General features: G+C 45.2%; 1 protein-coding gene across 1 annotated transcript in view; it reads right to left on the reverse strand.

Annotated features, from left to right (window-relative positions):
- Window positions 1-24,655, reverse strand: part of Thsd4 (thrombospondin type 1 domain containing 4) — a 573,246-nt gene that overhangs the window by 33,255 nt on the left and 515,336 nt on the right. The gene's annotated exons all lie outside the window — the stretch shown is intronic.

A 24,655-nucleotide genomic window follows, 5' to 3' on the forward strand; every position in this document is an offset into this window, starting at 1 on the left:
GCCTCTTGACCTATGGTTGACTTTATTTAATCCTGTTCACAACATTCCAGCAGAAATCTCTTGGATTAAAGGTGTGTGCTAGGACTGAGCCACACGGCAACTAGGAACAGTTTTCACTAAATAGCACAATCTCGGGGTTCACAGTGTGATCAAGTATCCTGCAACATTTCTCCCCTTTTCCGTGTAAATAGAAAGGGAAGATTTTTGAACTCTAATACAGTAAGATTGTTTACAACAATACAGCTACTTGTGCCAAGCTTCCCACAATGTCCAGCTTGGTTGTACTTTACTTGGCAGTCTTAGCACGAAGTATTTTTGAGTTCAAAGTTCTGTAAAATGTTCATGCCAGTCTCATAAGAACTCAGCAATTTGAATGTTCTAAGCAGTTTGTAGTCCGAAGTTGATCTTTGGGTGGTATTTGTCAGCTCAGTGGCAATCCTGGCTAGGTAGAACACAGCAGTCAAACCAAAGACGTCCATGATTGGAGCAGAACACTGGGTGGTTGTCCAGCGGAAAGGGGCAGCTGCTCAGGCAAGATGGTGGAATCGGTGCTGGTACTAGTCTGGGGTTTCATGCCAGTCAGCTGGAGGAGGTGGGAGATACCAGTTGGCCAGTTTGCTCTTTTTCTTGGGACATTTTCTCTTGATGATCTGTCCCATTTCTTTGGATGTTTCACTTGTACAGTGGTCTCTGGTTGGATGCTTTTGTTTTCATGGAAAGATAAAAGCAAAACCCTGCCCCAACCCTAACTTTGGGGGGGAGTTCCTTCTTTGGCAGGTTATATCTTTCCTAGGGCAAAATGTTTCTGGCAACAGAAAAAGTATAATCTTTCAATTAAAAATTTTTTGAAAAATTGAAACTAAATATACCCTGGTATATGTGGATAAATATACCTATTAATAGGTTTCTGTTCCCCAATAATAGGTTTCTCTGCTGATACAGTAAGCCAGATCAAGATGAATTGAAAAAGTATAGCAGCAGGGTTATTTGAGCAAAGCAACTCCCAGGCAGGTTGTCCAGTCCCAGAGATTGAGGCTGGAGAAGTCACACACCCAAACTCAAGCAGGGAGATTATATAGGCTGTAGGCGAGGGTGATGATATTTTGCCACAAGCTAGATTTGTGTCCAAGTATGGTCAAAGGCTGAACACTTTGGGTGGGCTGGCAGCTTCTAGCTGCCAAGAATGTGGAGCCAGACTTTTTGGTGTGTCTTTCCCTTGTTCAGAGACTCTCTGAGTGGGTGGGGTTTGGAGACAGAGACAGGAATGGGGCTTTCTGGATCAATCAGGAGTGAGCTGGATGATCCAACCAACCACACACACACACACACACACACACACACACACACACACAATTGCACAATTGTATTTATTTTTAGGTCATAAAAGGACATTTACTTTGAATTTTAGTCTGTCTTTTGTAAAGAGCTTCTAAATTTAAATTGCTGTAATTCTTATGTGTCTGCCTCTGCTTCCCAAATATTGGGATTAAAGGTGTGTGCTACCACCTGGCTATGGATTCCTTATAGTGGTTATTCTTATTCTTATTCTATAAGAATAACCACTATAATTTAATCTGGTTCTCCATTTCCCATTATTTTTTAGTGGTAGGGGTAAACTTTCAAGTATTTTGAATGTGTAATCGATCATTCTTGATGATTTATTCTGAATCCATCTCCTGGCAAATTTCAATATTCTAGTCTTAATTAAACATGATACTAATTTACCTATTATTTCATTATTTTCAGACGTTTTGTCTGTCTTGCCTGTATGAGCTATATAAACTTTGATGTCTTTGCTAAGCTTTGCTAGGTCATGCATTTCTATTCATGCTTCCCATGATAGGTCTCTCTGTCATTTATCTGCCAGTTAGTGGCTTTCCATTCTGAAGATCAAGTATTTACACCATTGCACACACCATGGACTGGAGAAGATGGAGACTTTCCTGTTGCTTTCCTAGCTGTTTGTCTTATTGCCAATAGTGCCGCACTGATTTCGTGGTTCCTTCCTCAGCACTGGCTGTCCCACCCCCTATAGGATGCCACTTTCCACTCGTTTTGGTTCCATCAGTGGGTTCACGAACCACGCCCCCAAAAGAGGTACCTACTGAACTGTGGGGGCCAACAGAATAGTCAATAGGTACTTCTTGGGGGAAGGGGAAAGTGTAATCTGGAGGTTCACAATGTGATCAAATATCCTGCAACAGAGGCTGAGTTTCATTGATGAACACAGATCTTTTATGACAGTTATAGTATTTGCCTTTCTCTTTGCAAGATAGCATTTTTCCTATAATTCCAACTGTATGCTTACTACAGTGGCAAAGCCAAGAGGGCCACATGATTTTATGCTCTTCCTGATCATATCTATTCTTTTTTTTTATTCCCTTCCTGACTTCCCTGGGCTTTTTCATGCATATTTATATACTGTATGTTTATTGTATGTATATGTGTGCATGTGTATGTGTGTATACATGTGCATGTGGTGTGGGTGTGTAAGCCTGGAGTTTGATGTCAGGGGTCCTTCTTAATCATTCTCAGTCTTATGCACTGAGGCAGGGCCTCTCAGCTAAACTTTGGATATGGCTAGCATGGCTGCCTTGTTCTGGGGCTCCCATCTTCACAGAGAGCTTTTGCTGCAGATGGGCTTCAATTCACACCCAGAATTTCCCTGAGTCCTGGAGAGCTGAACTCTGGTCCTCATGTCTGTATGGGAAGTGCCTTTAATGCTGGGCCACCTTCCCATCCTCTGTGGCTTTTGAGCCTGTGGACTGTGTTGGAGATTTCTGTACCTGCTCTCAGATGTAATGCTCACTATGTTGCTAAGCAGCTCTTGTTAGCCTCACTTTTCAGACACTGGTTGTTGTGGTTTGAATGTGAAGTGTACACTACGAACCAGTGTACTTGGACCCAGAGGGCGGTACTGTTTGGGAAGGTCGTGGAACCTTCAGGAGGTGGAGCCTTGCTGGAGGAAGTCAGTCCCTCTGGGTGGGCCTTGAGGGCTTCTAGTGGAGCCCCACTTCCTGTTTATCTTTGCTTCCTGATTACAGCTACAATGTATCCTTCTGCTGCCTCACCCTGTCGCCATGACTACCTTACCACTGCCAGGCAAAAGAAAACTGTTATGTCTTAAGTAACAGCACACTTCTTCAGGGACATGAAGTGACTTGTTTTAGTTCCTGAGGACTTGGGATAACAGTTAAGGTAGGAGAGAAGACGGGCAAGGAAGGTCTTAGACTAAAGGGAGGGTAGGATGGGGCTTTTAGAAACATTTGGCACCTTGAAACCTACATGACAGTGGAGGATTAGGCTTAAAGATGTCCCCATTTGTATATATGCTGCCAAACTGACTTCTGATACTTATGTTTAAACTCAAAGATTAGTGTTGCTCTCAGCCTTGGCTACAGAAACCTGTTTCTGCAGTAGACAGCCATGCAGAGACTCACAGCGGGTCAAAGGGCCAAGAACAAGTGACTGCTGAGTGTTCAGCCCTGAATGAGGCATTGGCATCAATCCCCAAGGCTCAGGCAACATCCTGGGAGAGGAGGCAGAAAGAACGTAAGAGCCAGTGGACGGGGAGGAACGCTGAGAAATGCTCTCTTCCGGACATGACGCGGCTGTGGACATGACACGCAGGTGCCCACTGCAGCTATGGTTGCCTAGACAACACCAAGCCAACAAGGACAGCGAATATTCCCGCAGGCAGTGCAAACTGGACTCAGGAAGCGACAGCAGTGACAGAGGAGGGCACGGAGGCAGGAGTGGACTATTTGAGTACTGTCTTGAGAGAGTGGCAGGAGGTACCGCAGAGGGCATCATCAAGATTCAGGATACATGTACGGGACTGTCAAAGGATAAATAAAAAGGTATTCTAAAAAATTAATACAGATGTTAAAAAAAGGACATCTCTGTTTTAAATGCCACAAACATAGCAGGGGTCTCCATCTCTCTGTGCTGTCACTTTACAGGACAAATCAATTTCACTTTTAAAACTCCATGATGGGAAACTTAGCTATAAACAGTTAGACAGGAACTGGCTAGTCACACTCCTCTAATTATCTATCACCCAGTTTCAATAGGGGTCACGCTCATGGTCTATCTTATTGTGTTCTGCAAAACCGAGATTCCATTTATTCTTAGCATAAAGATTCTTTTGTCCTTAAAACTATTTTTGGCAGTGTTTCTGTAGCTGGCTTTCCCAGAGACTAAGCCCCATAGCTGGAAGCTTCATGAAGGGACAGAAGAGTCACCATACTTAGGCACCCCCTCTGACCACCCCTACACTCAAACCTGACCTGAAGAAAAGGGCAGAAACGGAGGGAAAGTATCCTGAGCATCTTAGAATTTATTCACAGAGGCGGACGATGGAGACAGCTCAGCTGGGAGAATGCCTACGTGGCATACAAGAAGCCCTAAGTTCTCCTTCAACACTGTATAAAGCTGGGTGTGGGTAGCTCATCCTGCGATGTCAGTACTTGGAGCAGAGGCAAGAGGATCAGAATTTCAAAGTCCTCCTTGGTTGCCTGGTGAATCTGAAGCCAGTAGGGACTACTTGAGACTCTGTCTAAAAAAAAGGGGTGGGGGCTGGAGAGATGGCTCAGCAGTTAAGAACACTTGATGTTCTGGCAGAGGACCAGGGTTCAATTCCAGTCACCTCATGGTGACTCACAACCCTCTGCATCTCCAGTTCCTGTACATGCGATTCCCTGTTTTCTCCTCTGCAGGCACCCGTCTTGCACAGGGCGAACAGACATGCATGCAGGCAAAATACCCATAAGCACAAAATGAAAATGCATACGTTTTTAGAAAAGAGGCATATTTGGGGCTGGAGAGATGGCTCAGCAGTTAACGGGGTCTGCCTGCTAATACTCTTCCAGAGGACCTGGCTCTGCCATGCTCAGCACTCACGCTGGGTGGCTCATAACCACGTGTAACTCTAGCTCCCTCCTCTGGTCTCTGTGGGTAACTACCACCTGAAGAGCATGTGAAAACACGCTAAAAAGAAAACATGAAAACAAACAAACACAGCTCATTTCTCTGACTGGTCCAGACACAGTTTTCTTTAGCTTCTGTTCTCAACAGTCCATTGGAAGGAATTCAAGTGCCTGTCACGACTGCTTCCATGTTGCTAGGTCTGTTCCTGGGCACCAACTCATCTTCTTCACAACCTCTCCACAATGCTATCCCTTCACCCAGAAATGCCCCCTTCACCTATGAATCTCCCCCTCCCAAGACAGGGTTTCTTTGTGTAGCCTTTTTTGTCCTGGAACTTACTCTGTAGACCAGGCTGGCCTTGAGTTCAGAGATCTGCCTGTCTGCCTCTGCCTCCTGAGTGCTGGGGTTAAAGGTGTGTGTCACCAACCACTCAGCAACCACCAATTCTTACTGGTGCCTTATTCTCAGTCCAGCCCGTTTCTTCTCTCACGTGCTCTACGAGACACAGAGCCTTCCTGCAAGGCCTTTGTGTATTCGTCTACCACTAGGCTCCAGAAAGGCCAAGATGCTGATGATGCTTCACGGAACAGCTCGAGGGTACAGCACACTGTGAACCACACAGACATTTGCTGAATGGAAGAATACTCAAGAGGAAATGAAAAAAAAGGAAAAATTCAGGGAAAGAATAATAAACAAGCAATTCACAGAGGACCAAGCTCAAGTATACCATAAGCAAATGAGATGTTCCCCAACTTCGAACACAAACTTAAGCCACTCTGAGTTATTTTTGACCTACTATATTGGATTAACATTTTAAAAACTCAATATTACCAATACTGTCAGGTACAAAGTAAACAAGCACCCACAATGCAGCGGATGAGATTTTAACTCGGCTCTGCCACACTGGAGGGCAATTTGATCTCACTGTTAAGACCCTGTGTGTACTCTGGCTAAAGGATTCTACTTCTCAAAGAGTACCTGAGCAATCTATTTATGGAAGTACACAAAAGTGTTTGTAATGCGGACGCCCCCTAAGTACACAAGCTATCTCAGCGTTTCTCAGTGAGACTGCTTAAGTAAATTATAATGCCGGTAGCCACCAATGAAGGTTCCAATGGTCCAAAGTGAATGACAGGAGTTGGTGAAGGGAAGAACTCCATGACACATTTAAAAAACGTATGTATGCATGCGTGTGCATGCAGGCGTTTGTGTGGGCCACAGTGTACTCGCAGAGGTTGAAGAATAGCCTGGGCCGCCAGGCTCCGCCTTCCACTTGGTGTCCAAGAGGATCACCACTGTATTTTGCAGGCTCTCTGACCCACAAGCATCTAGGACTTCTCATGTCCCCACCTCCCATCTCATTGTAGGAATACTGAGGTTACAGATGTGCTACCACATCTGGTTTATGTAGATTCTGGGGATCACCTGTGCAATAAGTGCTTTGCTCAGTGAGCCATGCTCCAGTCCATCGATTTTAAAATGATATTTAGAACACAGTCGGATGGTGGTGGCACACACCTTTAATCCCAGCACTCGGGAGGCAGAGGCAGGCGATCTCTGAGTTCGAGGCCAGCCTGGTCTAACGTGCAAGTTCCAGGATAGCTAACACTGTTATACAGAGAAACCCTGTTTCTATAAACAAAAGAAAGCAAAAGTCAACACAGAAATGAAGATCTTTGTGAAGGGAAATGCCACGTCTTTGTTCTTATTCCATTGCTAAACTGTAGCTAAGTATGGGTAATTATCAGTTTTTAAAATATGAGGACACGTGGTTGATTCTGACCCCACATTTCCTTCGAATCCTTAATGACTTAAAAGAGTGTATCTGTGTTGTCCAGCCTCGAGTAATGTGTGACATGCAACCACACATGGTTTGTCAGAAAAGAAGGCAGGCAAAGAAGTGGGGGAAGGGGGAAGCAGGAAAGAAAAGGCAAAGCCTGGGACTTCGGGAGCCCTAAGGATCCTGGCGTCAATGCATTTGAGCATGGATCTGCAGTTCAAGAGTACTGTTTCTCCAGACAGAGCAGGAGGAAGGGCATTTGGGACAGAATGGCTCCAAGCCCACTGTGTGTGTGTGTGTGTGTGTGTGTGTGAGAGAGAGAGAGAGAGAGAGAGAGAGAGAGAGAGAGAGAGAGAGAGAGAGAGAGAGAGAGAGAGAGAGAGAGAGATTTCCATGGCTGTGAGAAGACACCAAAAGCAGCTTAGGGAGGAAAGGGTTTATTTTAGCCTACACTTCCGCATCACAGGCCAGCACTGAGGAAAGTCAGGGCAAGAACTCAAGCAGTGGAGGAACCTGGAGGCAGGGCCTGATGCAGAGGCCATGGAGGGGAGCTGCTTACTGGCTTGCTTCTTCATGGCTTGCTCAGCCCGCTTTTCATAGCACCCAGGACCTCCAGCTCAGGAGTGGTGCTGCCCACTGTGACCTGGGCCCTCTCACATCAATCATCCGTCTAGAAAACATACATAGACTTGTCTACAGGCTAATATGGAAAGGGAACTACTCAACCGTAGTTTCCTCTTTGACACTAGCGTGTGTTCATTTGAAATAAAACTCGCCATCTCAGAGGAATGGTGGGCTGTTGTGGTGGGAGCAGGGACCTGTGGTGTAGTGTGAGTCTCTGGAGACAAGACCGGAAGAGACGTCTAGGAAGACTGAGGGTTCTGGGCACCAGGGAGCAATGAGAGATTTCAGAACAGGAGATACAGGCTTGGGATCCTGGCCACACTGTAGGAAGATGGACAGACATAAAGTCCAAGAGTCCTTTCCCATCACAAACACATCCTAGGCATCTGGTGTATGCTGCCTACTCTCAGATCCAGCTCAAGACAAGCCCTACCCCTATCCACTCCGCACAGACATGCTCTGCACACATCCGCTCTGCACACATCTGCCTGCACCGACCTGCTCTGCACACACCCACTCTGTACACACCCGCTCTGCACAGCCCACTCTGCACACACCTCCTCTGCACACACACACACACACACACACACACACACACACACTCTGCACACACCTCCTCTGCACACACACTCTGCACACACCTGCTCTGCATACACCTCCTCTGCACACACACACTCTGCATACACCTCCTCTGCACACACACACTCTGAACACACCCACTCTGTACACACCTCCTTTGCACACACCCACTCCAAGTACATCTTTTAATTCAATTAGACATATGAACACATGCCTATACTAATTCCACATTTCTTCTGAGCAATTTTCCCAAAGGTCACTCAATACTGGTGATTTGAGTACCTTTTTAAATTACAACTTGGGTCCTCTGCAAGAGCAGTGCATGCTCTTAACTGCTGAGTCATCCCCTCCAGCCCCATATCCAGCTTTAATGTGGGTTTGTGGATCAGAACTCAGGCCCTCATGCTTGCGAGGCAGATGCCTTACCCACTGAGCCATCTTCCCAGCCCTGTCCTATGTTCTCTACAGCCCACACTCTGCTTAACAGTGAACACAGGAAATACGATGAGGGATGTGCAGGCAGGTGGACAGATGAGCTTCTCAGTCTCTGAAATGCCATCAAACAGAAATCTTTCTAGGACTCACATCTGATTCATCCACAGAGCCTTGAAGTGGCTAGGCCCACGGAAGTGTCAACGATTCCCTTTGCTGTAAGACTCCAGTCATTTGCCATGATTCCCTTTGCTGTAAGACTCCAGTCATTTGCCATGAACAGTGACGATGACTGAGGTGGCTTCTTTCCAACTTGGCAGAAATTGGAAATAAATTTATCTGAGGTAGGGGCAGGATGGGAGACTAAATATCTGAACTCTACTAAACTATATCGAAATCAAACTGGTTCCAAAGGTCACAGTAGTGCACTGATTCTTCCCTGATGACATGCTGGTTGTTGCAGTAATGGGAATATGAAATAATGTAACATTGGAGTCTCACAAAATCCTAGCAAATAAACACGCCAGTGGGACACACTCGGGCATGACATTGCAGGACGGAAGGTTCTTGGAGGCCGTGTAAGCACAGCTCTCTTTTTCTCAGAACCCCAGAGGTGATAGTGAAGGAGACAATGCCAGCATAGGGGAGGCAGAGGAGCCCAATTCCCCGAGCACAGCCCCTGCACAGCCCCAGAACAGCAAGAAGTGGCACTTGGCAAGGAGAGCACGCGGCTGTCCTCCCAGCACAGGAGGCAGGGCAGATTGGTCTCTAGAGGTTGCAGTGACGGCTTCTTGGCTAGGGACCCTTCCTTCCAGTTATTGTTCACGCCAGTTACCTATCTCACTAAGCCAAGCCTGCCAGTTGGCTTGGCTGAAGCAGCCCCGAGTTGCCTCCTTACTGACCGTAGCATTAAGGACGAACATTACATTATGTTGATTCAAGAGTTACTTCGACTTTCATAGATATGGATTTGGTGTTTTACAACTGTAGAGTCTCAGTGCCCTCCAAAATTCCCTTGGGTTACCATTAGGCAGTAAAACCCTTTCCAGCCCTCTTGCGGGCCACTGCTCTCTATACGTTTTCCGTTTACCCAGCACACAATCATGCTTTATGCTTTTCTTTATATCCATGTACCTTTGATTTCTTTGTCTTTCTGCCAGAACTTCCAGTACAGAGTGAGCTGGAGCAATGTGCAGTTTGCTCCTGATGGACCAGAGACGTTACGCTCAGCAGTAGCTTCCTTTCCATGCTTGTCTTGTGGAGCTCTTTAAAAACAGTGAAGGAAGTCCAGTCCTTTATTGTTTGCTTTTGTTGTTGTTGTTTTTTAAACCAGGAAAGAGTGTTGAAGTGTGTGTGTGTGTGTGTGTGTGTGCGTGCGCGCGCGCGTATGTGCACAGGAACGCAGGAAGAGGTCAAGGGAGGACACTGGGTGTCCCACTCTATCACTCTCTGTCCCTTGAAACAGGTTCTCTCAATAAACCCGGAGCCACACTGACAGCCAGCAAGCTTCAGCCCTCCTCCTCCTCCATCTCCCAGAGTGATGGAGTTACGAGTGTGTGCATGGCCATGCCCAGCTTTTTACATGGGTGTTAAGAATTTGAACTCAAGTCTTTACACTTGCATAGTGACTGCACTTACCTACAGAGTCATCCCTGCAGCCAGATGTTGAATATTTAAAATGTTTCTTTTATCTATTGAGATGTTATTTTTCTGCAGCAGTTTGTTAAGATAATGAATTACAGTAACTGAATTCTTATAATTGTTATTTTTGAGGGTTGGGGATTGAACTCATCGCCTTGTGCATGTTAGGCAAGTGATCTACAAGTAACTAAATTAAAGTAAAAACCTTTATTTATTTATGATGAATGTGCACACACTCAGGCGAGTGTATGCTATAGTGCGTAAGTGGAGGCCAGAGGACAACTTAGGAGAATTAAATCTCTCCTTTCTCCATGTGGGTTCTGGGGATTTGAACTCAGATATTCGTGCTTGCTAACAAGTCCCCTCTGAGTCATTTCCTCAACTCTAAGGAACTGAAATTTGAAATGGACTCTATATATTAATGGGATACTATGTAATGTTTCAATACACATACATTGTATAATGTTCAAGTCAGGGTAAGGTATCCATTTAAATACTTTTCATTTCTTTGTGCTGGAACAATGGTGGGATTATCTGCAGTCAGTTACTGTGCACTAGTCTCTCAGAAACCCTTTCTTCCACGTAACTAACTGTAACTTGGTATCCAAAGACCAACCTTTTGCAGTTCCTCAAGGAAGTAAATTTTCAGCATTGAACCAGCCTTGCATTCCTGGACTAAATCTTGTTGGGTTGAGATGTATTGCCTTTTATCTTTGATATATTCTATTTTCTAATATTTTAAGGATTTTTTCTTTCTAGGTTTTACACCATGTTGACAAGTCTCATGTTTCTGAACACTTGGTTCCAGCTGGTGGGGCTGTTTCGGGAGCCGTAGGATGCAGCCTTGCTGGAGGAAGTACCTCACTGGGGGTGGACTTTTTCAAAGCCTTGCCCTGCTTTCAGCTTGCTCTCTGCTTCATGGTTGAAGATGTGATGTCTTGGCTTCCCATTTCTGCTACCATGCCCTTATTCCTAAGGAACTGTAAGCTAAAATAAAATAAACCTTCTCTTCCTCTAGTTACATCTGGTCACAGTGTTTAATAAAAGCAACAGGAAAGTAAATGATGAATACAAGCTCTGTGTGTGTGTGTGTGTGTGTGTGTGTGAGAGAGAGAGAGAGAGAGAGAGAGAGAGAGAGAGAGAGAGAGAACATATGCCTCGTATGTGTGGTTGGTTACTCTCATCTTGAGAGTGTCAGATCCCCTAGAGTTATAGGTGGTTGCGAGCCTATATGAGTGCTGGGAAGCAAACTCAGGTCCTCTGGGAGAGCATCAAGTGCTCTTAGTGGCTGAGAATCTCTCTAACATCATTTTATTTTATTGAGACAAAATTCATACGCTATAATATTCTCCCTCATTTTAAAGTGTACAGTTCACAGACATACATACACGCAGGCAAAACACTCACACACATAAACTAAACCAAAATATAAATAAATAAATAAGTGTGCAAGTCATCGAGTTAATTTGCAGAGCTGCACCATTAACATTAATGCATAATTTTCAGACACGGTCATCATTCTGCAAAGCAACCTCTTAGCAGTGCTCCCGCTTTGCACCTCAACCCCTAGGGAGCTGCTATCTGTGCTATAGGCATTTCCTATAAACAACTGCGTGGTTTTTATCACTGACTTCTTTCATGTTTTCAAGGGTCATCCACATTATATTACACACCAGTACTTTATTACTTAAACTTTTTCATTTTAGTGTGTGTGTGTGTGTGTGTGTGTGCACGCGTGCGCGAGCACGCACACGCGCGCGCAGGTCAGAGAAAAATCTGTGAGAACCAGTTGCTTCCTTCTCCCATGTTGGACCTGGTGATTGAATCCAAATCATTGGGCTAGGAGGCGAGCATCTCAGCCACTGAGCCATCTCGCCTACCCTGTGAAAACTTCATTTTTAATTGGCTGATTATTTAGAAGTTTGTTGCTTCATTTCCATGTATTGTTCAACTCTAAATGCTTGAGAAGCTTCCAGTTTCCTGTTACTGATTTTCATTTAAATTCTATTGTTTGGAAAAAAAACCTGCTTATATGGTTGTAATTATAGTAAATTTGTTAAAGTCTGCTCTATAGCCCAGGGCACAGTTTATCTTGGTGGCTGCTTCACAGGCTCCGAAAAAGAACATATTTCTACTGCTGTTGCATAGGGACTGGAACAGGGCAGCTTAGCCATTTTTTTTTTTAAATCAAGTACCTTGGATACTAAAAGTCTTCAAGTACACTTGTGGATAGTTCTGTTTCTCCATTCAATACACTCTGGTTTTTGTTTGTTTGTTTGTTTGTCTCTCCCCGCCACCCAAGACATTGTCTTAACCATGTAGCCCTCGCTTAGAACTTACTATGTAAACCAGGTTGGATGGACTTGAACTCAGAGGGATTCCCCTGCCTCTGTCTCTGAGTGCTGGGATTAACGGTGTGGGTCACCACTGCCAGGCTTTGCCCTTTGAAGTTTAATCTGTGTGTAACATTTATCTAGAGTGGGCTTCTTGCAGGCAGCACATTGGGTTTTTTCTTTCCGCCTGTTTTGATGACATGGCTCTTTACCTGTCAGTGCTGGACAATGTATATTGATGGCAACCATTGGTCAGCTGTAAGTCTATTATTTTATTAATGCTCTTATCTCCTATGCTTTTTATTTCCCTGTCCCCTCTTTTCCTTCTCTGAGATTTGAATTTTTTAATTCTATATAATTTATCTCCTGGATTTTTGGTTTTAATTATATGACTATCATCTGGAGATTAAAACTCAAACTCAGTTTGTCACAGTCTACTTGGAGTTTCTGTTTACCACTAGCAAAATATATCTTAAAGATGACAATCGATCTGTACTCCATTTTTTATATTGGATTATTTGTTCTTTGATGACCAGTTTCTTGAGTTCTTTATATATTTTGGAGATCAGCCCTCTGTCTGATGTGGGCTTAGTGAAGATCTTTTCCCATTCTGTAGGCTGTCATTTTATCTTGTTGACCATGTCCTTTTCTTTACAGAAGCTTTTCAGTTTCAGGAGGTCCCATTTATTAATTGTTTCGCACAGTGTCTGTGCTGCTGGGGTTATATTTGGGAAGTGGTCTCCTGTGCCAATGCATTCAAGTGTACTTCCCACTTTCTCTTCTATGAGGTTCAGTGTGGCTGGCTTTATATTGAGGTGTTTGATCCATTTGGACTTGAGTTTTGTGCATGGTGATAGATATGGATCTATTTTCATTCTTCTACATGTTGATATCCAGTTACGCCAACACCACTTGTTAAGGAGGACAGGCCTATACAGAGAACTCTTAACAGAGGAATCTAAAATGGCTGAAAGACACTTAAGGAAATGCTCAACATCCCTAGTCATCAGAGAAATGCAAATCAAAACAACTCTGAGATTCCATCTTACACCTGTAAGAATGGCCAAGATCAAGAACACTGATGACAACTTATGCTGGAGAGGTTGTGGGGTAAAGGGAACACTTCTGCTTTGCTGGTGGGAGTGCAAACTGGTACAGCCCTTTTGGATATCAGTGTGGCGATTTCTCAGGAAAATTAGGAAACAAACTTCCTCAAGACCCAGCAATACCACTTTTGGGTATATATCCAAAGGATGCTCAATCGTGCCACAAAGATATGTGCTCAACTATATTTATAGCAGCATTGTTTGTCATAGCCAGAACCTGGAAACAATCTAAATGCCCCTTGACCAAAGAATGGATAAGGAAAATGTGGTACATTTACACAATGGAACACTACACGGCAGAAAAAAATAACGACATCTTGAAATTTGCAGGCAAATGGATGGATCTAGAAAACATCATATTGAGTGAGGTAACCCAGACCCAGAAAGACAATTATTATATGTACTCACTCATAAGTGATTTTAAAACATAAAGCAAAGAAAACCAGCCAACAAATTACAATCCCAGAGAACTTAGACAACAATGCAGACACTAGGAGAGACATACAAAGATCTAATCTACATGGGAAGTAGAAAAAGACAAGATCTCTTGAGTAAATTGGGAGTATGGGGACCATGGGAGAGGGTTGAAGGGGAGGGGAGAGGAAGGGAGGAGAGCAGAGAAAAATGTATAGCTTAATAAAATCAATAAAAAAGAAAAAACAAATACAAAACAAAACAAAAGACGACAATGGAGAGGTGACTATGACCTGACTGTAACTCCCCAGAACACATGTCAAAAGGAAAAGACAGGCAGGCATGGTGAGGTGCACTTGTAACCCCAGTACTGGGAGAGCAGAGGAGGCGGATGCCTGGAGTTCACCGACCAGAGCCTAGCTTTATTAATTAATGGTTTCCAGGTCAACAAGAGAACCTGTATTTAAAAAAAACAAGGCAAACAGCACCTGAGAAATGACAGTTTAGGTTGTTCTCCACATACAGGTATACACACATGTGCACCTACACACTCCCACATATACATGTGCAGGCATGCGCGCGCACGCGCGCGCGCGCACACACACACACACGCACGCACACACGCGCACGCGCGCGCACACACACACACACACACCAGCAGAGGAAAATCCATGCATGTGATGGATGGGGATATGGGAAATCTTTGCCCCTTCTAATTGTTTTTTGCTGCAAACCTAAAACTGTGGCGAATGAACAGTCTAGTACAAACCTGAAGCCAGAGCGCCAACTTAAGCACATTGGTCTCTTATCTTATTTACATTATGTGTGCCATACATATTATACATATGCACACAGAAGTCCTTCCAGTGTTACACTTTTTCCTTTCAATAACCACACATTTTATAGAACCTAAGAGGACTTTGGCATTGGCTCTCACAATGATCCACACGTCAGGATAGAGCATAAAGTTCCATTTCATGTTTGTGCATATGTTGAGACACTCACAACATAGCTTAGCTTTGAACTCACAGCTCTCCTGCCTCAGCCTCCTGAGCGCTGGTTGTATAGAGATGCAATAACATGGCCTGGCAAGAATCTCATTTTGGAGAGCAGGGTGACATGTCCAATGACTTGTTTGCATCTACATAGCAGGCGAAGAGCAGAACCAAGAATCAACCTTCTGTCTTTGCTTCTGATTTCTTCCTCCCATTGCTGACTATGGGAGGTGCAGAGTCCTATGCAGGCTATGGCTTTGGTGCGGAGTCCGTGAGACACAGAAGGTGTTGAGACATAGCGGTGTGAAATATACTCCTGAGGAGAACGCTTGGGACAAAGACCTGCTCTGCACACCGAACAGCTCAACCCAAGGGAATGCTCAGTCTACATATTGAGATCACGGGGATCTTCAAGCAAAGAGCCTTGCAGTTTCTTTCTGTAACGCAGTGAGCTAGAAAGGGCCACTCTTAGGTCTTCATGTGGCATCAACAGCAGAGACTGACTTGGGTCGAGTTTCTAAGGCACTGGGTCAGCCACAATCCAGCTGACACTGCTTACGTTCCCAGCTAACAAGCAGCTCAGGTCTGCAGTCATTTACCCTGGCGCTCCTCTGTTTGGGATTGGCTATTTCACGTCACCAAAATAATCGAGCTTCCCACAATAAGCGGCTGGGTTCAGTGTTCAACTCTGCGAGAACTTCATTTTCTTCCTCGGTGGTTTTCAGAGCTGCATTCCTCAGGGTTTGTGAGATTTTCATTCAGTTTCCAGAGTTCCATGCAGAGTCCTTACAGGTCATCACAGAGAGGAGCAGAAATGGAGTGGGGGTGGGGTGGGCTGGCGTATCTATTTCTTTGATATATATACTAATTCCTTGGAGCTAAAGAAATGTGAAAACTTCCAAATCAGGGACTTGCTTCAGTACCCCCACCTCAAGGGCAGGAACTTGAGGACCATTACTTCCGTGTGTCCATGTACTCAAGGCTCAAATTTGTCGTCCGCAGGCAGTGTCCACCCTGGCTCTGAATGAATCCTTCTGTCTCCACCAGCTTAAACCCTTTACTCAGTTGTGTACAAGTAGATCAGACTGGACCGCCCATGGCAAATCCTGGTGGGTTGCAAAAATATATATACTAAACCTTGGACCCCATCCCCAGAGATTCTGCTTTAATTAAATTGTGGGTGCAGACTGAGCAACTGGAGGTGAAAATGTTTCCAAGGTGATTCCAACTTGGAGTAAAGTCCAACCCCATTGCTTCAAGAGAGCTGAGATTCCCCCCCTTGTGAGTGCCCATTGAGGCCTCTCCCTCCCACTCCTGGATGGCACATGCAGAAGTCCTGCTTTCTGCTACACCAGTGAACAGTTTCACCTCTGCACACTCCCATCTTCACCTCCCGGTAATTACCCAGGGGCTTCCTGGAAGAGCCCTTTGCTTCACAGCCCCTGGGGGCTCTGTTTTTGGAGACTGCTGGGCTCCCCGCCCCCACATGAAGCTCACCCTTGCTTTTCTCTGTACTATTTCTGTTGCCGCAGCTTCCTAGGCCCTCGTGTGTGATAATCCCTCTTTTTCACACAGGTAGGTCTGCTAACATCTCTGCCCTCCAACCTTGAATTTGGATAGTTTCTGACTGAGGCCTAACAAAACCCAGAAAATCCAATTAGTAGAGCCTGCAGATTCTTCCCTTTTCCATGGTGTGGCATTTAATGGGCTGCAAAGTAAAGCCACACACCAATCCCCCTCAGCCCTCTTTATTCCAGTTCCTATTTTCAGGTGAAGGGACTGAGTTTAAAGGACGGCAATGTGGCCCAAGCCACGGAGGCTGGGAATGCGACCCAAAGCCCCTTTTCGCGGTCCTTACGCCGGCCCCGGAGCCACCCATGGACTGTGCTGTCCACTGCAGACTGGTGACAGGACCTCACAGGACTCAAACCCTCTGGCTAGTGCTGGTGTTTGACATGGCAGCGCTCCAGGGCCACCCAGACACAGTTGTGTGTAGCCTGGTGACCACAGGGCAGGAGGCACTGCCACAGAGCTGAGGATTCAGACCAGAGCTTAGGGCAGCGTGGAGGGCCCCTTGGTCTAGAAGCTGACAGAATTATGTGGTTACTTAAAAACCTCTGTGGAGAAAGTTGCCATGTGCTTGGGTGTAAACATGCCCACACACGTGTGCGTGCACACACACACACACACACACACACACACACACACAAACACACACACACAATTTATAGCAACCTGCTGGGCAAAAATTTAAAATCCATCCCATGCTGGATGCCTTCCTGTGTATGCCTTCTTTTCTTAGTTCCCGACTTGACTTTTCCCTCAGACTTGAAAAATCTTTAGCAGCTGCTCTTGACATAAACTTTCAGCTTCCAGCTCAGCTCCAATGTGGACAAGAGGAATGCCTCTGGGGCTCCCTCACTCCAAACTCCCACGGCAAGCCTTAATTTCTCTTTTTTAGCACTGGGCCAAAGACAAGCTGTGACAATCATTGCCAAGACACTGCGCATGGCCCATCCCAGGTACAGCAGTAAGGAGGTGTGCTGTCTCCAGGTTCTTTTCTCCCTCCCTCCCTCCCTCCCTCCCTCCCTCCCTCCCTCCCTCCCTCCCTCCCTCCCTCCCTCCCTCCCTCCCTCTCTCAGCAGGGTCTGCTTATGTAGTTCTAGCTGCCCTGGAATCTGCTATGTAGATCAGGATGGTCTGGAACTCACCAAAGTCCTCCTGGGATTAAAGGCATGCACTACCATGCCCAGCTTTGCCTCTAGACTTAAAAACAAACAAGAACAAAACCCCAAACCTCAAAACAACAACAATAACAACAACAAAACAAAACCCACACTGGTTTTAAAACACAGTTACTAGTAATCTAGGAGTCATGTCCTTGATTATCACAGTTATAAACTTTCCCCCATTGGAACTGAGCTCTCTAGACACACCACTGGAGATACTCACAGCCACCTTAGCCACTACAACCCTGGGCTCAGTTTCTGTCTTGTGTCTAAGGTGCCAGGCCAGATAAAAGCGACGTGAAGGGATCTGGGGAAATGGTTCAGTAAGAGCACTTGCTCTGCAATCATGAGGGTCTGAGTCCGGATCACAGTGCTTCTGTAGAAAACTGGGCAGGGCTGGGCATGCCTGTAACCCAGCACTGTGTGTGTGTGTGTGTGTGTGTGTGTGTTTGTGTGTGTGTGTGTGGTGCAGAGACAGGAGCATAGCCCAGGCTTGATGGTCACCTGCAGAGTTCTAGGTTCAGTGAGACACTGTGTCTCAAGGGGGTAAGGCAGAGAGGGATAGAGCAGGACGCACAATGTCTTCCTTCCCCCAGCCTACATACACACACACACACGCACACACACACACACAGATACACAATACACACATACATACACAGGCACACACAGACACAGATGCAGAGATACACACATATATATTTATACACACATAGACACACATAGAGACATACCCATATATATATATATACACATACATGTGTACACATGCACACACACAGACACACACACACCAGTAATTAACTTTGTAAACAGTAACTGGAAGAAGGCTCAGGAGGACCATATAGCTTCAGTGAGAAGCCCTACATTCCTGCAAGATGGCAGCTTCTACAGCAGAAATAAAACCCCAGAGAAAACTGGATTCTAAAGGTTCTAAGATGTTTCTCATACAATACACTGGCTCTTCATTAGCACTGGGAAGCATCGTGGAGGGAATGGGCGCCATGAAATTGTTCTTATTTGAAAGGCATTTGTTTGGGAAAAACGATGTTTTCTCCAAGCAAAATGTTAGCTCGCTTGGTTAGCCGCTAATCACAGCATTTACTGCTAAAAGCCAGCCTGGAATTTTGGCTTGGATTCTTAGAAGTCATGAGTCAGGGTAGAAATTACCTACCCAACCAAGGCCAGTAAGCTAAATGTTGATCTGATAACTGCTAGTTTCAAAAGGACCCGAGAGATAAGGAAGAGGCTGTGACAGGACACAGAACAAACTGGTTTGAGATTCAGGGCCTTATCGCAGTGAGCTGCAGGAATGCCTGTCACTGAGCCTGGAACGAAAGAGGAAATGATCTGTGAGGATAAAGGGGCCAGTGGTCTGGAGGCCTCAGTTCATATCACCCTTGCTCATCCCATATCTACAACATTTACATGTTGGCTTAATTAAAATGTTTGGAAGTTGAAGTCCAGCATCAGCAGAGAAGTCATGCGTTTGATGTGTGGCTTAGCAGACTTTAGCTTGATTATTCGATTCTGTCCTTAAGAACAAACTTTGTCCCTGTAGGGCATCTTCCTTTAGCTTCCAGGCTCACCAGCTTGTTTGGGCCTCTTCATAATAGCACATTTGTTAGTTGCTACCTTTAACTCTGGGTTTCTTCTTATGTTTGTGCCTCTGCCCTTCAGTCTTCCTTGCCTGACCTGATGCTTGGGCTTCAGGGTGGATTTCCCATAACTGGTTCTCCCACCTAGCTCAGGCTTAACATCAATTGTCAACAGGTCATGACTTCACCAGGTTACCTTCTATCATGCACCCCTTCCTCCTCCATCTCCAACCTTCTCTCAGACCCCCTGGAAGCCTAGTAAAAGGAAAGGGAAGCTCATTTTCTTGCCTTGGACCTGGCCCTCTTTAATCTCTTTCTTGTCTTTGTTGTCAGGTTTCCTAGATGACATTTCCTTTGGGGGTCTTGCACTTATAAGGTCAAGAGTAGTGTTCTCTCTCTCTCTCTCTCTCTCTCTCTCTCTCTCTCTCTCTCTCTTTCTCTCTCTCTCTCTCTTTTTGAGACAGAGTTTCTCTGTAGCTTTGGAGCCTGTCCTAGAACTAGCTCTTGTAGACCTGGCTGGCCTTGAACTCACAGAGATCTGCCTGCCTCTGCCTCCTGAGCACTAGGATTAAAGGCATGTGCCACCACCGCCTGGCGAGTAGCGCTCTCTTGCTGGGTCCCTCTGCCTCTATCTCTAGGTACCATAGCTGTAGCATGTTAACCACTGGTGTTAAGACTTAAGATGCCCTTCCCTGAATCTCTCTTAACCCTCAAACCTCTGGCTTTGGTCCCCTTTGACCTAATCCTTGGTCTCCTCTCCCCTGGAGTTGCTATGGAATTCTGGGAAGGCAGCCCTGCTCCCAGCACACTCTGTGATGAGTTCTAAAGTGTCTACTCCCCTCCCTGTGCTGTCACTTGGGCCATCTTGACTATGCACTCTGGAGAGATGACTCCCAAGTTATATTTTGATGCTAAGCTTCTTCCTGCATGGTGGCACTGTCCTTTCCAGTACCTGCTAGAACATTCCTCTGCCCATTTCATACACACCAGTTTGTGTCCCAAATTGATCACATCTTTTTCTCTTCTATACTCATTTTCTCCTGGTTATTGACTCAGTGTCTCCCTAATCACCGATCTGGGACCTGATGGTTTCCCTGGTGACTCTCTCACCCCTGTCTTCCTCATTCTGTCACAAGGGGTCCAGAATCGCTGCGTGCTGAGACTGAGCCCGCGCTGTGACCCACATTCTGGTATCTGGAGGCTTGCCTAGGGAGAAGGATCGTACTTAGGTAACAGCTCAGTTAGAACTGGTCTTCAGTTCTCCTAGTTAGAACTAGGACAGACCAAGGTCACTCTCCTGCCACCATTTCCTTCTAACAAGGCTTAGAGCACTGGTTCTCAACCTGTGGGTCTCGACCCCTTTGAGGGGGCACATGTCAGATGTCCTGCATATCAGATATTTATATAATGATTCATAACAGTAGCAAAATTACAGTTATGAAGTAGCAATGAAATGGTTTTATGGTAAGGGGTCATCACAACATGAGGAACTCTATTAAAGGGTCACAGAAGGTTGAGAACATTTCTTGAGTCTCTGGATGTTATCCCTCATCCTGGGAGCTGGTCCCCAACCCACTGGTCCTTCAGTATTAACAAGTATTTCCCTCCTCCCTCAGTCTTCTCTACCCCATCCAATTAGAAGCACGCCTTCCCTTTGGACTCCTGTAACATTTATGCGTTCTTTAGAGCAAATTCCTTAAGTACGTCTCCCTCATCAGGTAGACCGGCCACAAAGTCTTGAAGCAGGTGCTCGCACCCAGCTCTTTGTCTTCTTGCTTTGATCCTCTGTGTGTACAGTAGGCATGCATGGCAGTTACCGAGTGGGTGAGGATCTAGAAACCCCTCCTTCTTGATGAAAAGCTTCTAAGCTTCTAACTTCCCTCTGGCCACCACCCTCAGGGGGAGCCAGCTGGGCAGACAGGCAGCTGCTGGTGCTATTAACATACATCTCCAGGACAGTTGCATCTAGAATGCAAAGGGAGAAAGGGACTGTTCGTGAGTGGGAAGAATGACACCTGTCTAAGGTGTCCAGAGCTGGGGGAGACTCTCCTCTCCATCGTAAAGCCGTGCTTACGACAGAGGTCAATCCGGCATCTCTGGAGAATGTGGGCCTGCTTATCTTTGGGGTTTTGGTTTTGCTGAATGGGGTGCTGTTAGCATTGGCTTCCCTTCCTTCATGCAGGGAATGCCTGTAGGAGACTGTACCAAATACTGCAAGGCTGTTTTAGGGGTGCCTGGCTTGACCCTCTCATCCTTCCTGCTCTGTAGAGCACTGCTCTTCCCTTCCTGATTAGAAACCCGAAGTCACTTCTCATACCCTTTCCAGGTCAAGCGCTTTATGTGCCCTTTTCATCTGGTCCCAGTGTGTGTGTGTGTGTGTGTGTGTGTGTGTGTGTGTGTGTGCGCGTGTGTGTTTGCAGTAGGTGATGACTATAAGAAAACGGTGTGGCGAAGTGTGGTGGTACACACCTTTAATCCCAGTACACAGGAACACAGGAGGCAGAGGCTAGCCTGTTCTACATACTAGTTCTAGGCCAGCCAGGACTACATAGCAAAACCCTGTCTCAAAACAACATCCTCCCTGTCAAAGGTGGATTCTGGCTTTTTGGAAACAGAATGCTGAAAGGGAGAACGATAGGAGATGGCATCTAATTTAGACGAGGGCTTTGGACTTGCCTGAGTGTGGAGAAAGGGCTGCCTTCGTCTTTGTGGGTACAGAAGCACACATAAGAAGTAGGGAGCATCCCGTGTGGAACCCCCAGGTCAGAACTTGGTTTTAAAAAGGAACTGATAGTCTGGCTGGCTACTGGTTCTCACGACAGCAAATGACCGCATTCATCCTTCTGGAGCTGGGCAGCGGAGGCCGGCAATAACATTCTGCATAGCAGGAGCAGGAGTTGGCTCTGAGAAAACCCAAGGACCTTAACGAGGCTGAACCCCGCTCACAGTCCTAAATCGAATACTAGTTATTAACTGTCTTTCCCTGGGCCTCCATTCCATGTGTAACATGGAAGGATTGGACTACGAAAGGTCTCCAAGGTCTCTTTAAGTGAAACCGTTTTTTTACAAAGATCCAATTTAATTAAAACAATAAATTGGAAATGATGAAATCCATCAATTAAGAGCTTAAATAAGACGGGAACTTCTAAGGAGTCGGTGGCAACTTCCTTCCTTCTCCTCTGGGTGCTGTTCAGGGCTCCCGCCTGAGGGCAGTGGTGTTGGGGGGGGGGGGCTGTGGCTGAGAGTCTGCTGCTGGGCAGCCAGGCGAGCAAGGGCACCTGGTGCCTGCTGGGGAGCCACAGAGCCATCACCAGCCGTTCCCTTCAGTGTCCTCCGAAGGGAACGAGGCTGGGCATGCTGGGTCTGCCCAAGACGCCGTCTGGATTTGATTCATAGACTGCATAGCCACCTCACCCCTGACACTTCCATGCTCCATATGTTTTTCATTAGAACAATTTCAACTTTGTAAAATAACAGAAATAAATCAGGATCATTTTTTAAAAAATTAAGTGTCCTAAAATAGATGGAGGTTTTCATTTCTCCGTTTCCTCAGCCTGAAAGTCACTTCATGTCACTAACACAGTCACCTCCAGCCAGTGAGGGTCCCCCCCTCAGGCTTCTTCACGCATATAAATGCAATGATACATAATTGCGTTTAAAAATGACTTATTTCTGTTTTATGTGTATGGGTGTTTTGCCTGCTTGTATGTCTATGCAACACATGTATGCAGTGCCTACACGGACCAGAAGAGAGCATCTGATCTTCTGGAGCTGAAGTTAGCAAACGGCTGTGAGCTGCCATGTGGATGCTGGGAACTGCACCTGGGTCCTCCGCAGGATCAGCCAGAGCTCTTAACCGCTAAGCCACCTGTCCAGCCGCTAAACACTACATTTTAAAAAAGATATGAATAGGGCCTTACAATTTCTTTCATTCCGACATCTCTTAAAGTACTTCACTAGATACAAAGGTGCTCCATTATTGTCAGGGCTAAGGAACGCTTCATCATATCACAGACGCACAAATAGTTAGCTAACCATTTTCTTATTCTCGGTTAGTTTAGCCTGCATTTCATGTCTTTTTCAGTTTATAACACTGGTTGCAATGAACATTCTTGTGTGCTCATATGATTTTTTTACTTTTATTTATGTTTTTTGAAAATGTGTGTGTGTGTGTGTGTGTGTGTGTGTATGTTCATATGTATACACGTGTGTGGAGGCTAGAGGTTAATGTTTGATATCATTCCTTAGGATCTACCACCTTTTATCTTCTAAAATTGTTATTTTATTTTATGTGTGTATGCCCAAGTGCTGAGGATCAAACTCAGGTCCTCAAGTTCTGCACTGTCCTGGTCACTACAGGAACTTGATTGTTTTTCCTCCTGTGTTTATATAATTGGGACTTCCCTGCTGGAATGAGTTATTTCTATCATTTGCCTCTTTTGCAGTGAGTTCTTTTCTTTTTCACCTTGGGGGTATTGCAGGAACTAGTTTTAAATATTAGAGATATTAACCATTTTTGTTTTCTCTGTATTCTTAAATAGTTCTCAGTTTGCTATTTTCCTTTAATAGAGTCTTTTGACAAAGAGAAGCTATCAATTAATAAATATTTTTATTGGGGCTGGAGAAATGGCTCAGCCATTAAGAGCACTGGCTGCTTTTTCAAAGGCCCCAGCACCCACACAGTGCATTCCCAGCACCCACATGGTGGTTCACAACCCTCTGTACCTCCAGTTCCAGAGGATCTGTTGCCTTCTTCTGATTGTCTTGGGTACCAAGCACACATGCAGTGCACATACATACATGCAAGAAACATTCATATATATAAAATAAATAAATCTAAAACTGCTGTATTTTGCACCTGTTTTATTCAGAAACTTCTAGTCATTTTTGAATATTTGCTCTTCTAGACTTTAACATAAGATTTACTAATTACAAGTACATAAGACAAAATTATTAACTATAATCCTTATGCTGATATATCTTTAATAATTGAATCTTTGAATTCTTTAATATTTTCTTTTATATTCCCTGCCAGGCCCTGGCAACCACCACTCTGCTTTCTGATTTAACTATTTTAGATACCTCATCTAAGTGGTACCCAGTAATATTTGCTCTTACATGCCTGGCTTCTTTTACTTAGCACATCACACATTCTAGGCTCATTTAAGTTGCCACAAATAAGTTGCCACAAATGTCAGGATTTCTTTCTTTTCTAAGGCTGAATAATACCAGTTGTATGGGCATACCACAAATTCTTTACCTATTCCTCCATCAAGGGACACTTAGGTCACTTCTACAACTTGACTATTACAAATAATTTTGCCACAAATATAGGAATATAGACATCTCTTTGATGTCTTGATTTAAATTCCTCTGGAATTTAATACATACACGTATAGAAGCAGAGCTTCTGGATCATCTATTACTTCTGTTTGGAACTCTTAAAGAACTCCCATACTGTGTTCCATAAAGGCTCTAACAATTTACATTCCTGT

Source organism: Arvicola amphibius, chromosome 3 (assembly GCF_903992535.2).
Source record: "Arvicola amphibius chromosome 3, mArvAmp1.2, whole genome shotgun sequence".
NCBI lineage: Eukaryota > Metazoa > Chordata > Mammalia > Rodentia > Cricetidae > Arvicola > Arvicola amphibius.